Here is a 17,112-nt window from a genome sequence, read left to right on the forward strand (position 1 = left end):
TTAAAAATTAGGAGACTAAGATCAATTATTTTGGAAACATTTAAAATAGTCAATAATCAAACTCCAATTTATCTTAATGACCTTGTAAATCTTAAATCTAATTCCTATTCTTTTAGATACACCAGAACTGCTGAAATCCCCCAAGTAAGAACATCAAGTTACGGTATCAACTCTTTCCGTTTCGGGGCTGCCAAACTGTGGAACTCTCTCCCCCAACATTTCAGGGACCAATTACATTTCAACCAGTTCTACAGTTTGGTTAGCTCTTGGGACGGTGAGAGCTGCCGCTGCTCCTATTGCATGTATCAAACATAGTTGCTAATTTTTTACTTTTTGTTGTTGCTTGCATGCTCTATGTTTTCATGCATACTGTGATATAAGCTTGTTCATGCAACGAAACTGATTATTATTAAATATGTTAGTTGCTTAAAAATAAAAAAAAACTTTTTATTTGGCTTTTTGTTGCTAGCTCGTTTAAGGTGCTACATTTTTGAGATTTTGTTTGCTTGCTTGCTTTTTGTGTTGCATGCACACTGTGATATACGCTTTTCATTTTACTCATGCAACGAACCTGATTTTAATATAAATATGTAAGTTAAATCATTATAAGTAAAATATACTTTCATTAAATATGTAAGTGCTTAAATTTTGGCTTTTTGTTGCTTGCTTGTTTAAGTTGCTAAAATTTTGGCTGCTTGTTGCTTGCATGTTTCTTATGTTTCATGCACACTGTGATATATGCTTTTTTATAAATAAGCTTAATCATTATTAAGTAAATATACTTTCATCACAACTATTGTAAATCCTTTAAGTAAATAATTATGTTTTAATTACAAGCTTACTTTTTTATGTGTTTATATCTTTTATATAGCTGCTAAGTTATTATATAGTTGCTTAGTTATTTTATAGTTGCTAAGTTATTATCATGTGCTTTGTTAGTAAACTAAATATGCCTTTGATATTTTAACAAGAAATATGAAAATTTATTTATTTATTTATGCCTTGTACATAACCATATTACTATTTATATGTGTCGGTCAATAGCTATACATAGCTAATGTTATACTGTTATTTATTGTTAACCGACTTGAAATAAAAGTTTGTATCTTGTATCTTGTAACTAAGTCTAACCATTATATTTAAGCATTTGTTGTATTTTGAACTACGGAAAATAAAACATTTCATTACACCTAATCGCTGCATTCAAAATTTGAGAGTTGTTTATCTCACTAACACGGACGATCATATTAATAAATGAATGGATGAATAGATAAACAAGACAGTGTGAAAATAAACAATTGTTAAAGTGATAGTATGGGCATTTTTTCAATGTTGAATTGAGCTGAAAAGAATTAACAGGTCAAAAGAATTAGTTAAAAGGTGGTAACTGACCCATTATCTACAACTCATCTTGCTACCAGTTGTTTACAAAAAATATGTATTATTTTCTATATTTTACATGACTCACCCAGTCCTCTAAGCCGAAACGATCCGTAAAACAAAATTGTGTCTTTGTGTCGTATGAACGAATCTGCATGAAAACTGCATTTAGACTCACATCGTTCATCGAATCATTTCTGTCGTCAGTTGTCAAAACGAAAGTACGGTTGACATTCAAATGGATTATTTTGCTCTTTCCAGCATATTGTTTTAGTAGGTTGATGCTGCATTAACAAATATAAGTGTATATGAAGTGAACACACCAGAAATAAACACAACGGTTGCGATAGACGCCTTCATACTGTTAGATGCCCATAATATCACTTTAAGCTTCCAACACAAATCACAGCGAGAACCCAGGGACGCATTTCCAGTAGTTTCGATACGTTCATTATTATGCCTTAATGGTGAAGAATACATTTTAAATAGATGCATATCAATCACTCATTTAGTCAGTCACTCACTCCTTCACTCAGTCAGTCACTCAATCACAAAGTCACTCACTCAGTCAATCAGTCATTTAGTTTCGCGGATCAAGATTTTGGTTTTAATTATCGGATACAGTTAGCCCTTAAATAATAGTGTAAGTTTGTTCGCACTTTTGTGTTTGAAATCTTTTCGCTTAACTCAAGGCAATATTGATTCAACGAGCGAGTGTCTGTAATATTAATACACTGATGTGTGTATTAATTTTAATATTTTCAGACAAAAAACCCTGGGTATAACCAGTAGGATGATCGTATGGTTTCTACAAATAAAGTAAAGATGAAAGATTAACGCTAATTAAATGAGCCTAGCTTTGTGGAAAGGGGGTTTAATGCATGTGCGAAAAGTGTCGTCCCAGATAAGCGGTCCGAATGACACTTTCCGCCTAAATTAATGTTTGCTAAGAACGGACTTCCTTAAAACGAAAAATATCATAAAGGTGGTAAATGTTGTCCCTGATTAGCCTGTGTGGAATTCACAGGCTAATCTGGGACGACACTTTACGCACATGCATTAAACCCTCTGTTCACAGAGCGGGGCTAAAATATAATTTTGTAATAAAACTAGTCATTGAAGTCTATACTGTTAAACGCATTATTATTCGGGACATGATCTTTTTCTGTCATTTTTTGTTTTTGAGTTAAGTTTACAGTATTTGAGTATGGAGATCAATGGGTACAAAGGTAACTTACATGATTTTATGTTGGTATGTTTTAATTGCTCGGAAAATTAAGCGGCTATAAAGTGTGGAATGCCCAATATGTGCTGGTGATGGTGTTTACATCAGAAATTTCTTTCATTAAACCAGGGAGTTTATGGTAAATACCCTTAAGTATTCCTATTCAATCGCAAACATGGATTATAATGAGCCGCACTCTGAGAAAACAGGGCTTAATGCTGTCCGCACAGGCTTATCAGGGACGACACTTCCCGTATAGACGGGATTTTTGTTTACTTCCTTTACGCATAAACAATCCGCCAGAAAGTGTCCACCCTTATTAGCCCGTACGGACTGCACTGGCTATTCTGGAAAGATGCTCTACGCACATTCATTAAGCCCTGTTGTCCCAAATACAAATTTATACAAGGATTAAGTCTGACAACAACAAAAAATACAAACACACCCTTTCATCTTCAGACGTATTTAATAACATGTGTATAGCCATATTTACTATTATAGTACATATTCCTAATAGTCATCTAGTATACAAACACACGAAATAACTTAGCGCAACATTTGTGATGCACATAACATTAAATGTAATGAGACAACACTGTCGGATATGGGTCAAAAAGGGCCAGCATCAGTAATTATAATACATGTATAATACTTTGCAGAAAACATACAATAACAAAGAAGCTTTAAATAGTAATGGGAGCAATACATATAAATTGAAACTCTAAACAGACATTAGGGCTCTAAAAACACAAGTGAGCTCTAAATAGAAATGGGAGCTCAAAATAGTTATTGGAGCTCTAAATTGAAATGAGAGCTATACGCAGAAATGGGATGGAGGGCTTTTGTCAGAACAGCTAACTACGAGGTTTTGCCCATTCTCTCTGCCAGCAGAATTTCAGTCTCTGTCGAACAATTTTAAGACGCGGTTAATCGGCTTTCATGCGTTGTCTGTGTTCCTTGACCTTGTACAGAGCAAACATGTTCGTGTTGTCCGGCAGGCAGCGTTCACCAATGTTTCCCCCAACCTCATAGAGATATGTGTCAACATCAGCCGCAATAAACTTCTTATCCTTACTGGAGGATTTCCTGAAATTACACAACACACTACGGTCTTTTTTTGGTGAAATTTGAGGCCGAAATTCGGCATCATTTCTAACCCTTAATGTTCATATTTTTTTGAAATGACTACCTAAATTTACAAATTAAAGGTTTAAACAAAAATGATAAACAAATATTCATATCTTTTTTTATAATAAATTGCAACATTTAGTTATTTTCTTAGTTAAGCTATAACAGTTTAACATAGTAAATGCAATATTTGAAAACAAAACTATTCTTCATTTTAAGGTATTTGTATGCACAAAAAAAAACAATATCAATTTCCCAGTTTTAAACGCAATAACGTTGTCCTTTCCAATCCAAAGGTCTCCAGTATTAACGCGTGTTTGGGAGGAAAATGTATTTGACTTAACTACAAATTCAAATTTAAACTTGGAGATAACTGTTTTTTATTTTTTAAATAAAACCAAATTCACTACTACCCGACAACGTTTATTGTGTTTATTTTTTTAGATTGCAATTGATTAATTCTAAATATCTCAACAACTCATCTGACTGCCCATGAATCATGACACTTGGCAGCAGACATAAGTACAGTGTTTATCAATGTCGTTATACCGTGGCGCGGCGCCAAGCCATTTCTTGTAGCGCCACACTACCCCTTTTCAAAGCAATTTAGCGCCACACTGCCCTTTCCAAAGGCCGCCCTGCCCTTTCTTGAGCATCCGCTGTTTTCCATCCTCTATTGGTACAGTATGCTGGATCACAATGTGCCCATATTGATAACATCTTAATTGCTGAATATTTTTATATTGACTATGTGTTATAAAGACTGACAGCGCCTTATACTGGTTGACAACGTGTCATAGCGACTGACAGCGCCTTATACTGGTTGACAACGTGTTATAAAGACTGACAGCGCCTTATACTGGTTGACAACGTGTTATAGCGACTGACAGCGCCTTATACTGGTTGACAACGTGTTATAGCGACTGACAGCGCCTTATACTGGTTGACAACGTGTTATAGCGACTGTCAGCGCCTTATACTGGTTGACAACGTGTTTTAAAGACTGACAGCGCCTTATACTGGTTGACAACGTGTTATAGCGACTGACAGCGCCTTATACTGGTTGAAAACGTGTTATAGCGACTGACAGCGCCTTATACTGGTTGACAACGTGTTATAGTGACTGACTGCGCCTTATATATATATATATATATATATATATATATATATAATAAGATAATTCTGACGGAAATTAACCCATTTATGCCTAGCGTCTAGAAAAAAGGCCTTGGCAAACAGCGTAGACCCAGATGAGACGCTGCATGATGCGGCATGACCAGGAGGTCATGGGTCCGATCCCCACTGTGATAGCGATCTTGAGATCTCCCCAAAATACACTATGTTCTATTTCTACCCAAGAAAAGAAAAGGACTCGATAGCGTTACGATAAGTCTTAGGCTTGCAATGCAACTGAGCTAAAATAAATAGGTTTAAACTAAACTAACTGTGTACTAATGTTTCTAATGACTATTCACCTGGCTGAGAAACTTTCACCGGTGACGTCACATTTCTGATCTCATACACGGTGGTGGATGGTGACGTCACAGAGCGCGCCGTATCTGGGTCTGTAGTTGTAAACTTCCCGAGTAACGTCTGCGTGACAGTGGCGTCAGATACGTTGAGGAACTTCAGGGGATCCTGGATACAAAGGTCGGCGGCTGCCAAAACAGAAGGACAATCAAAATAATCCCTTTAACAGCCAGGCGTCATTTTAATGTTTTTGGTTACCATAACCTTATGTATTTGAACATCTATTATTTGGGCACTTTTAAGGTGCCGTGATGACTTTCGGTTTACATTTGGTTTCGGTGTAACCACATGAGCGGGAACATTTTATTGTTGAGGGAACATTTGAAGGGATGATCTTTTTGGTTATCATTTTGTTCCAGTATAACAACAATAATTTGAACATCTATTTTTGAAGGCACATTGGTCGGGATGACTGTTTGGTTTTCTTTGGTTTCGGTGTAACGACATTTATTTGAACATTATTGTTGAAAACTTACATACCGGTTTATTTGTTAGGTTTTCGGTAAATTAGGTAAATTTGCCCACGTGAGACAACTTACCGTATCGATCACTGGTTGTGTGAACGTCGCAGTGACGTCATTGTCGCCATCTGAGCAGTCGACGTTGATGATGTAAGGTCCGTTCGCTGCTCTTAGCGTAACCCCCATCCTTACGTTAACTGTAAATCCTGAAAAATTCAAGCGATGAATTATATGACCTTCAATCTGGGATAAAGGGGCTTAATGCATGTGCGTAAAGTGTCGTCCTATGTAAGCCTGTGCAGTAAAAACAAGCTAATCAAGGACGATAGGGATAACGGGTCATAAAGTGTCGTCCTATATTAGCCTGTGAAGTCCGAACAAGCTAATCAGGGACGATACGTTCCGCTATTTTTTGCGTTTATCTTGTGAGGAAAGTCTCTTATTGGTAAACAAAGTTTAGGCGAAAAGTGCCTTTCCTGATTACCCTGTGCTAATTAACATGCGCAAATCTGGGACAACACTTTTCCAACATTCATTTAACCCCGTTTTCCGATCGCGCGTCCATACCCAGTGTTAAAAATGTTTTTATCTGAAAAAATGCGTTATATGATCCTACCTCACCGACGATTAACAACATTCAAATGAAACATTACATAACATTGTTATTATAAGCAAGAAGACTTCTCGACGTTCGCACGTATTTATACTAAATAGTGGGGATTTTTAACCGATGTCCGTGGTTTAAACTCACTTATTTCATCAATGTTCTTATTCTTTGCCCTCTTTTGGCAACTTGCTCGATAAATGTTCGTTATCAGCGCTGATGCAGGAATCCAATTAATTTTGTGGTGCTTCTTCAAATAATTTGTTTAAACAATTTTTCTTGAGATGTTCAACTTGTGCATAAAAGACAATTTTAATGCTGCTTATGGCAATGTGAAATACATCAGAATTAATTGATTTAATAAGCCTGTGTTCTTTTCCAAAAATTGATTTGTAACGCATTCATGTACATGCTTACGCTGCACGCAACGTGAAATTTAGGCACCGATTTCAGACGTATTCAATGATGTGTTTTTAAATCTAAAGCTATCAGAATAAAATGCTGGATAAAAAACTTTCTTGTACGCACAAAAGATTTGTGCAAATGTATCTCAAACACTTAAGATATTTGCAAAATAAAGTTCTTAACGTTGTGTTTACATTCTGTCCAGCTCGTGTGTAAAGCCCTGTGAACCCCCCGTTGATCCTGCATCTTTTATAACGTTGATATCACCATAACGGTATGATAAAAGGCACATCTGTGATTGCATACAGTAGAAAATAATGTCTCCGCGTTATCTGACTTAGCCAATTAAAAATGAGTATTATATACGAGGTCATATAAAACTGAAACTGATGTGACCTTAAAACGCATTTATCCGTGACTCCATTGAGTCTTTTCATTTAAAACTAGGCTAAATGTATGGTCGTAAAGTGTCGTCCCAGATTATCATGTGCAGTCTACACAGGCTAATCAGGGACGACAATTTCCGCTTAAGCTGGATTTTCGTGTAGAATCGACTTCATAAAAACGAAAACAACATATAAAAGCGAAAAGTGTCGTCACCTTTTAGCCTGGGTCCGCTCAGAGACCACTTTTAAAGCACATGCATTAAGCCCAGTTTTCCCAGAACGAGGATTAAATTGGTATTGATTTTTCCAGTTTATTACTTGGTGCCACGCCGGCGACCACTTCAAAAAGGGCGTTTTCCGGCGCTCTTGCAGAGCACGTAACGGTGTCGTCGCTATCGGTGACGCTGAATGTGTGAAGGGTTTCGGTGGCGTGTTTGAGACCGTCGAAAATGTTAGATCCGGTAGCAGGCAGTGCAGTGAAAACCAGTGGCTGAAGTCAAATAATAAAATCATTACACAGGATATTACGTCATCACTATCAAAGATTTTCTGTTACTAGTTACCATTTGGCATGGATATTCACTGAATTTCTAGCTAGAACAAAGTCAAGTCAATACTTTTATCAATAATCGAAGACCACACGTCCAAAACAGTGCTGTCTGCACCGGCTAATATGGGACGACACTTTAAAAGTCCCACGCATCCAACCCGGTCTTCTCAGAAATAGGCTCGTATCTTTCAACAAAACGTTGTTAAATCCTCAAGCCAACAACATCGGCTCAAGCCAAAAAATGAATGTTTCTCTCGATAGCAAATATATATGTCAAACATTATAGACTCGGAATAAGTTGTTGCTGCCGGCATAGCTACGCGCAATTTGCGTTTTTGGGTTCAAGCGACAAACACTCGAAACGAAGTGTCACTGTTTATATGAATTGCATCAGTTCTTGAGAATGTATTTTAAAAAATCAGGATTGGTCGTTTTTGAAAGAGCATACACAATATACAAACAGTATAATGCTCCTTAAGCAATTCATTAGAATTTCCATATCCTTTAACCCATTTATGTCTAGCGTCTAGTAAAAAGACCTTGGTAAAAAGCGTAGACCCAGATGAGACGCCGAATGATGCGGCGTCTCATCAGGGTCTGCGCTGTTTGCTTAAATGAATTTCTTTAAGAAATATTCTAACTATAGTTATAAATATACTGTACATCCCTAATTTTGGAAAGAACTTGATCCCATCTAGAAGGATGGGAGAGTCCACTAGGCATACATGGGTTAAAAACGTGAACGCATTTTACCGAGTCCACGATGTTGACGTTAAACGTCGCCGTGATGTCATTGACAACGTTTCCGTCTGTGCACTTGATTGTTAGCGGCAGCGGAACAGCCTAGTCATTGAAGTCGATAGACGCCTGGGTAACGGCGTTTCTGATCCACACTTCGAACTCTGTAATACAATGGAACTAGATTTCAGCCCTCACAATTAATATTTCAAAGCGGAAAATCTCGTCTCTGATGAGCGTACGCGGACTGCACAGGCTATTCTGAGACGACTCTGTACGTACATGCATTAAGCCCCGTTTTCCAAGAACGAGGCTCGTATGAGTTACGTTTACTAAGACGTGTTAAATACTGACATATAAAATTAAGTTAAATACTTACAGCAACAGTTCAAATATTTATATGAACCGCCCTCTGTGAAAATGGGGGTTTAGGCATGTGCGTAGAGTGTCGTCCCAGATCATCCTGCGCGGTCCTGTACAGGCTCATCAGGGACGAAACTTTTCGCCTTAACAGGACAATTTGCCAAGAAGAGACTTTCTTGAAACGAAAAATATCATAAAAGCGATAAGTGTCGTTCCTGATACATACTGCACAGGCTAATATGGGATGACACTTTACGCACATGCATTAAACCCCCTTTCTCACAGAGCGCGGCTCATTTATTTTTGACTAAATTGTTACCCGGTTTCTAGGGATCGGTCGGTGACGCAATTTTTCTGATCTCATAGACTGTTGTCACAGGTGACGTCACAGAACATGTCGTATCCGGGTCCGTAGTTGTGAACTTCCCCAATGACGTTGCACAGCCACCGAACCAGCTTTAAATTCCTGTGGTTAGAAAACAAAAAAAATAAGATGCTAGATCTTTAAGCTAGGAACATGTAACTCGTTTTACGATTGATTTTTTTTTTGATGCACTACTTAATTATTGCAACAATTATAATATCAAAAAACAGATTGGTTCCTGATCAGCGTCATATTAATCGGACGTGAAGTAAAAAATGTGACGTCATTGTATAATATCATAAGGACTCTTCCTAAAAAGGGTTTTTAATGCATGTGCGTAGAGTGTCGGCACAGGCTAATCTGGGACGATTCTTTCCGCTTGTATGGTATTTTTAGTTTCAAGGAAGTCCCTCCTTACCGTAAATCAAGTTTAGGCGGAAAGTGTCGTCCCTGATTAGCCGTGCGGACTAATGTTGTTTTTTTGTTTTTTTCAAAAAATGTATCATTGATTCAACGACAGAATGCATGCATTTTACTCACACAAGCAAAAGAGCACTTGTGAGTTGGAACAATCTTTAAAATATATATTCGTGTATGGATAATTATCTATCAAAATCAATAAAATAATATAGCGTTTGTAATGCCCATCATCACAAACGTGGAACAAACGCCTAGTACTAATACAGCGAGTAGACACAACGCTGTTGTCCTTAAAAGCCTGTAGATTTCAGCGGAAACGCGTTAGAATGGGCTCATTAAGGTCATTGGATTCGAACCTGTATCTAGCAAATGATAACACTTTGGTCATTGGTGTCATATTAAAACTTTAAACAAAACGGTAATAGACGAAGTAGTACCGGGAATTCCCGAAACAGCTCGAAGTTACTAACCTGTATCAAGCACGTGATAATACTCTGGTCGTTGGCGTCCGTGACGCTGAACGTGCAAAGTAACGTCGCCGTCTGAAAGTCGTCGTTACGTGCCGGCGACAACGTAGCCGAAGTCCGGAGAAAACGGGTTTCTGAAGCAGTGTGTAAATTAAATGAGGTATTTTCATGAATCTGGAAACATCATTACCTGCTTGAAGCCATAACGACCACAGAAGAGTACTATACAAGTGAAAAATGATGTTTGAAAAATATTCATATCCCCGACGTACAGCCAATGCAGCAGTATGTAAATTGTGTTTTTCAATATCAAAAGCCTTAGTGATCTTTGATTTCTTCATGTTCAAATCGACAGGCGTATCCCATCTCCATATTGACAGCAAACTAATATATACGACATATCCTATGTAAAAAAAACACGCCTGTCCAGTTAATTAACCTCAACATTTTTGGCCACTTCCTTTCTTTAAGAATAACCAACACACTTGTTTGGGATATCTTTAGTCGAAGCGTTATCTATATATCTTGCAGAAATTAACTGAGTTTACATGTTACAGATGTTGCCCGTGTGCCGGGACCTTGAACTTGATTATCCAAGATCGAAGCATTCTTTAGCCCAGCTGCTATTAGGAAATTCATGTTACAAGCACTATGACTTTGACATGTGACCTTTTGACTAGAAACGTAAAAGGCGTCGTCTGCTCTTTCCAAGTAGCCAGCATACCAATTCAGATGGTCGTAAGTCAAAACGGTCTCTTGATAACAAAGGGAAACGAAATTGCCGATCTACACAGTCTGGTTCAGGAGACGAATTGTTGCATAATCAATCTTACGGAGAATTCCGGAAATAGTCGATGTATCATGATTGTTGTGATCTATCTTACAAAGATTGACGGACATAATTGATGCATCACGATTGCGACCGACCGACGTATATGTTAGAAGAAATATATTCCCACTTTTCGGGCGGGGGAATAACAAATACAACGGAATGAGTGCTATAATGTATATTGGGAAAAGTTACGCCAATGCAGACATATGTATGTTGTCAATAGTTTTATACGCTGAACGCTTACCTCGACTTCAGTGACCTTATTTTCTCCCCTGAAGGGTCACAGGGGCAGGTCGATACATCTGTAGTTGAGAAGACGCTGGACGACCTGTAAATAAATCTCAAATACACACACACTCGACTTCAGTAAACAGTATTTGCTTGACAATAAACGTTTTGACTTATTCGAAAAACACGTTTTAACAAATACCTAAATCGTTTTAAGATATTGATTTATACTATGTTTACGTCATCTGCTAAGTTGATGGTCCTTGATGACGTCACAGGGTTGATAGCGTCAGAACACGTGACGGTGATCGTGTAACTCGTAGCAGAGTCGTAATCAAGCGTAATGAAGTCGAACCCTGTCAAAAAAGCACCTTAACATGATTGCTTAGTCAAAGGTGTCACCGATATTTAAACTATTTTACCATCTTTGAACACTCGCATTAACAAATATTCCTCCTCCTCCTCATCATCACCAATATCATCATCATTAGCATCATCATCATCATCACCATCACCACCACCATAACAGCATCGCCATAAGCAGCAGCAGTATCCTGATCATTATATTCCTACTCTTCATCAACAACACCACTATTACAATCATCATCATCATTTTAATGACTGCACCACTATCACAATAATCATCATCATCATTTAAGTTACGTCACTAAACGTACGTATTACCATCAACAAACTCACGTAACGACGTCTACACATTCACGTAATGACATCACCAAACTTAGGTTGAGCTCCGGTAGCGGTATCCACCTTAGTGATGCCAAACTTTGCGCCCTCCGGTGCGTTGATGGAACAGGAAATGGCGTCATTCTGGTCGGTGGCGGTGAACTGATGAACAGAAGTGCCCACTGGCAATAGGTCTCCCAGCGGACCGGAAGTACCGGCAAAATTGGTTAGAACGGAGACCTTAAATGAACTTTGACTTTTATTTCAATCTGAAAGTAAAGCAAATGCCATATATATAGAATCATGCTTTCATTTAGAGAGATACAAACATTGTGTAATGTTTCCCATGATATAGATATATAATATCTAAGTCTAAGCCATAACATAACGGAATATATAGCATATATCTTTGTCCATAGTGTTTTCACTCAGTTAACTCGATTATTCTTTTATTTTGGGAATTACCGACACAACTTTGGAATATCGTCAAATATATGAACATGTTTTTTCAATGTTGTCCAAAAATATCAGGCCATGCTATGTTATCTAAAAACAAACGCTTTTCTTCAGTCTACTGGGTTCTTCACAACGGGAACTAAAATACACAACTTCTATGCCTGGAATCGAACGTTGCCTGTATCTTGCTATCCTCACGCTGCCTCCCCCCACCCCACCCCTACGCCCGCAACGCTTTGGCGATCTACAATTTGAAATACTTCATATATCTGTCATTGCCTTGACTTTATGCAACCGTCCATAGCTTAGGGATATATTGGACGCTGCTTTCCGGACACATCAACGGACCGACACACCGAGCTACTCCGAAACACTGCGTCCATGCAGTCTTCCGATTGCGGTTCTCATGTAGGAGAGAATAACGGTGAACTCGATAAAGAAATGAGCCGCCCTGGGGTAAAATGGGGCTTAATGCATGTGCGTTAAGTGTCGTCTCAGATTTATCGGTCTTGTCTACAGTGACTGATCAGGGACAACACTTTCCCCTTAAACATGATTTGTTGATAGCAGGAGACTTTTTAAAAAGAAAAATGCCGTACAAGCGGACAGCACAGGCTAATCTCAGACGACACTTTACGAACTTGCATAAGCCCCGTTTTCCCAGAGCTCAGCTTAAATCTACACATACCGCGTCCGAAATGTCCACCTTGTAACTGCTTGTGATTTGGTCCGTCCCGTCACTGCACGTGATCGTCATGGATTTTTCAGCGGTGACGTCATGGTTCAGCGTACTCGCCTTCAGCCAAAGTTCGTAGGCTGCAGTAAAAAAAATCGCAAACTTAAACTATTTGACAATAAGACTGCAAGAAATAAAAATATAAATTATTGGATAAAATCAAAGTAATGTTATATAAAAATAATGATTTGAAAAAAATATATAAATATTTAACAAATATTAAACAAAAAATAATTTATATATATATATAATTATTGTTGTAGTTATTGTTATTCTAAATTATAACCAACCTCACGTAATTTCGTGCGCGTTTTTTGTGCCCAAGGATCATGCGTTAAGCACTTTGGATCATTCAGTAATGTTGTCATTGTCTGGAAATAGTATTAGAGATCAGCATGTGTAACCTTGCAGTTGGCTGTATGACGTATATCTCGGCCTATCTGACGGACCTTAAGACATCATGAATAACTTTAACATACAAGCAATAATTTTACTGATGCCAAAAAGTGTAGTTCAATTCGTTACAAAGCCAACTGCATATACCATAGTTTTGTTACACTTTTAAGTAAGCTTATGCTGTAAACGTAATCTTTTTTAACGGACACTGTGGGTCAGGTGGTTTGGGAGATAAGCTAGAAGAGAGACACCTATCATGGTGTGTGCAGTTCAATATGAAACTCATCATGCCATTAAAGTCAGATTCCTGCACCACGGAAACACCTATGTATCCATCCGGAGCGAGGTAACATTTGCAAATTTCCCATGGATCGGTCACCCACATTTCTGCCCGTGTATTGCGCCAGGATAGGTTTCAAAATCTATGAAATGATATGATTTTTAGCTTCACTTGATCGCACATTTGGCATTGCTTGGGTACTATTGTTTGGTGAAACGTGCAGTCATTTCTTTTCCTTTTTTGTTGCACAGACCCGAAGTAGGACATGCCATCAGATTGTCAATAGAACCATTCCCACAACTACTACCAACCGCTGCGTGGACTTTCTGTAATTCGGTTTCAATGAAGTTATTCAACCCTTCCTTCGCAACGTTGAGAGCTATGCATGCCTTGAACCAGTTATTGGTCTATTTTTCAGTGAATATGTTTGTGTTTGTCGCCATCCTGTCTGAATGTTTCACCCTGTTATTATGTCATGACATCAACTCGTTGATCAGCATCAGTCCTGTCATCAGTTTTCCCTCCATGCATCATTTGACTGCACATCACACATCACCTATAAGTACAAAATTACAAGTAAAAGGTCCTTGAAGATATGTAAACATATGTGCATGCCGTTTAGGAATGCACTCTCTCACTCTCTCATTTGATACTTGTACAAATCTAAAGAATATGTAGTATCCTTCAAAACATTCCATACCATAATAAAACAGTATGTGTGGACAAAATGTAAAATATACAAACTTGCTTTTGCATTTTTCACCTAACAACATGCGTCTTATGCCTGTGTTACAATTATTTAAGACCTTGTGTATATTGTTTGTTTTGTGAATATGTTTAAATTTCAATGATATTTTCAATTTCTTACCTAGTATTGATCTAGCGACTACACAATACAATACATATAAATGCATGAACACTTGTATTGTTTTTCACCAGTTGTATAAGTGTTCGTGTATAGTTTTATAACTGAGTGTGTCAAGAAATTAACTAATTACCAAATCATGAAGCTAACTAATGTAATACCATCAAACTGTCTCACAGTAGTATTTTGGATTTAAAATAAAGAGAACCAGATTATCATTTACATTGTTTTGACATTAAACAACGAACTGAGATTTTGAAATTAACTGTGCTAATGAATTCTGCCTTTCTCTATTTAATCTTTGTCAAACCATTTTGATAAATGGCACACGCCATTATATGATTTTCTGAGAATGCTCATTTCACGGTTTAGGTAGATATCAATTTGCTGCGGACAATTTTTTTAATTAAAGTGCATTAAAGGTTTGTTTACAAATGTATTGTTACTAGACAAATAAAGCTACCATTTGGCAAATCTTCATAAGAATGATGCTACTGTTTGATATTGCTGTATGTAAACTTTAATATTCCAACTTATCTGATATCATGCTGCTTTGTTTCAGACTTAAGTGAATATTAAGGTCAACACATTTAAATGCAAATATATGTTGTCCTTAATGCATTTTATATTCAAACTTTGGTCATATAGAGGATATAGGTGGTCACACAAAATGGAATTTTTATAAATGTATTTTATTATAAGGATAAACTCATTTAATCGACAATACAATCATGAATATCGATTGTTGCACTGTATTCGTACACTGTATTATTTCTTTGCAGAGCATGAGGCATAAACATTATCTTTAACTTCTTACGAGCAAGATTCGCTGGCACAATCAAAATTAGTTACAGAAGTATGTGTTACGTTAAATCAACACACTTTCTGTAAATGTGTGTATTTAAATAAATAAATAAATAAATAAATATATATATATATATATATATATATATATATATATGTGTGTGTGTGTTTGTGTGAGCAATGTTCATATATATTGGCCATGTATTGAGATAAAGCATATACTTTCCCATCGTGAGATGTGTCTGTTTAGGACGACGCTAAACTGCTTAAATAAAGTCTAGAGCTGTTAAGGTCCTAATGAAAATAGAAAAAAAGTATCGGTAATACACTTCTTGAGAGGTAACTTTAGCTTGAAAAACAATTGAGTTTAAATAAATATTCGTATGCTAATGTCTTTTGAGCCTTTACTTATAATATGTTTATTTTTCATAGAATTCCGACTAAATTCTAAATTGGTAGCAGTGGAAATTCCATCATTCTAAAATTAAATCATAGAAAAATATACGAGGTTCTCAGCTGAACCTCACATTAGACCAAGACACAACTGAGTTATTAACATCTCATGGTGGTATTTCACTTTATTGTATATCGAATATTGCCAATACCCGGTTGAATTATAAAGTGTACATAGTTATGTCTACTAGAGTTAAACATCAAAATGAATGACTTGAAATTGAACCGTTGGAATTACAAATACAATATAAATCAATTGTTATTGACTTGGATTAATTTTTGCGTCGAACACTGATAGTTTTACTGGTTGTTGGAAATTCAATCATATGTTCGGAATCTAAACAAGACAAAAGATGTTCTCTTAACTTTAAAGAATTACATATCAAATCAAAACAAGGTTTTTTCCTAAAACACAAAGATGTTGCGTGCGCAATTGCATAAAGACCACAATCGACGGAATTATCTTATTTTTGCACTGACGGAACATTGATATTAATTTTGTCTTCGCCTTCACCATAAATTTGCGCCAATTGTATTTTCAGACCATCAGGAATGATCTTATCATCGGGTCTTGTTGTATTGTTGTAAACTGTCAAGTAAATAAATTTGATTTTTGTGTTCAAAAGATGTTACCCAATGATCGTTGTGGTTGTGATGGATCTGACACGACATGAACAACTGACTGACGATCATAACAGTTTGTTAAAGGTGTGATCTGTGGCTTTGATCATATACTTGTTAATGGAACTTAAACGGCACAACTTACTGACAATCATAACCGTTTGTTAAAGGTGTGATATGCGGCTTGAATCATAAACTTGTTTGTGAAAATTAAAGGTAAAACTGTCAATCATTATAATAGATCACAACAAATCCAAGTATCAATCTGTGAATAATTACAAACGTTTAACAGACATGGTACCTTAATAACATAATTAAAGTTGATTTGTTGAGTGTCTGTCTACAGTTGCTTCTAAACAAATAAATTTTCCTTACTTATTAACTGGTAAGTTATAAGACTTGGATGATCAAACAAAATTATCAATTAGCCATGCATTTTGGTGGAAATGTGAGAAAAACATCGAATTAATTATTTCATTTATAAGTGAACATATGAATTGCGATTACATCGACATATTGTGAATGTCCATTGTTTTACTTAATTAGAACGGAAACAAACACAAATTAAAACAACGACAAATATATTATACTTTGTTTTATTTCATGACGTTTACATATTCATATTTTCTACACATAATACATACAGCGTTTATGTTCTTTTACTTGCATGTGCAATTAGTGAAGATGTCATTAGAAAATATTTCCGTTGAAATATGTTAAGTTTATTATGTACGTT

At 36.7% G+C, this 17,112-nt stretch overlaps 2 long non-coding RNA genes across 6 annotated transcripts; both read right to left on the reverse strand.

Annotated features, from left to right (window-relative positions):
- Positions 1-3,052: 3,052 nt before the first annotated feature.
- LOC127863943 (uncharacterized) lies at positions 3,053-11,424 on the reverse strand. Of its 5 annotated transcripts, none has more exons than XR_008041290.1 (9): positions 11,322-11,424; positions 11,098-11,181; positions 10,025-10,155; positions 9,090-9,236; positions 8,423-8,571; positions 7,438-7,609; positions 5,803-5,930; positions 5,209-5,391; positions 3,053-3,691 (listed from the first exon to the last, which is right to left on the reverse strand). It is a non-coding gene; the product is annotated as an uncharacterized LOC127863943 (long non-coding RNA). The 5 variants fall into 5 exon arrangements; XR_008041283.1 differs by having other exon boundaries at positions 7,334-7,609; XR_008041300.1 differs by having other exon boundaries at positions 7,334-7,609; positions 11,313-11,423.
- LOC127864020 (uncharacterized) lies at positions 11,423-14,184 on the reverse strand. The gene is made up of 3 exons (XR_008041382.1): positions 13,253-14,184; positions 12,910-13,037; positions 11,423-12,465 (listed from the first exon to the last, which is right to left on the reverse strand). It is a non-coding gene; the product is annotated as an uncharacterized LOC127864020 (long non-coding RNA).
- Positions 14,185-17,112: the final 2,928 nt, after the last annotated feature.

The sequence above is a fragment of the Dreissena polymorpha genome, chromosome 1 (assembly GCF_020536995.1).
Source record: "Dreissena polymorpha isolate Duluth1 chromosome 1, UMN_Dpol_1.0, whole genome shotgun sequence".
NCBI classification, from domain to species: Eukaryota; Metazoa; Mollusca; class Bivalvia; order Myida; family Dreissenidae; genus Dreissena; species Dreissena polymorpha.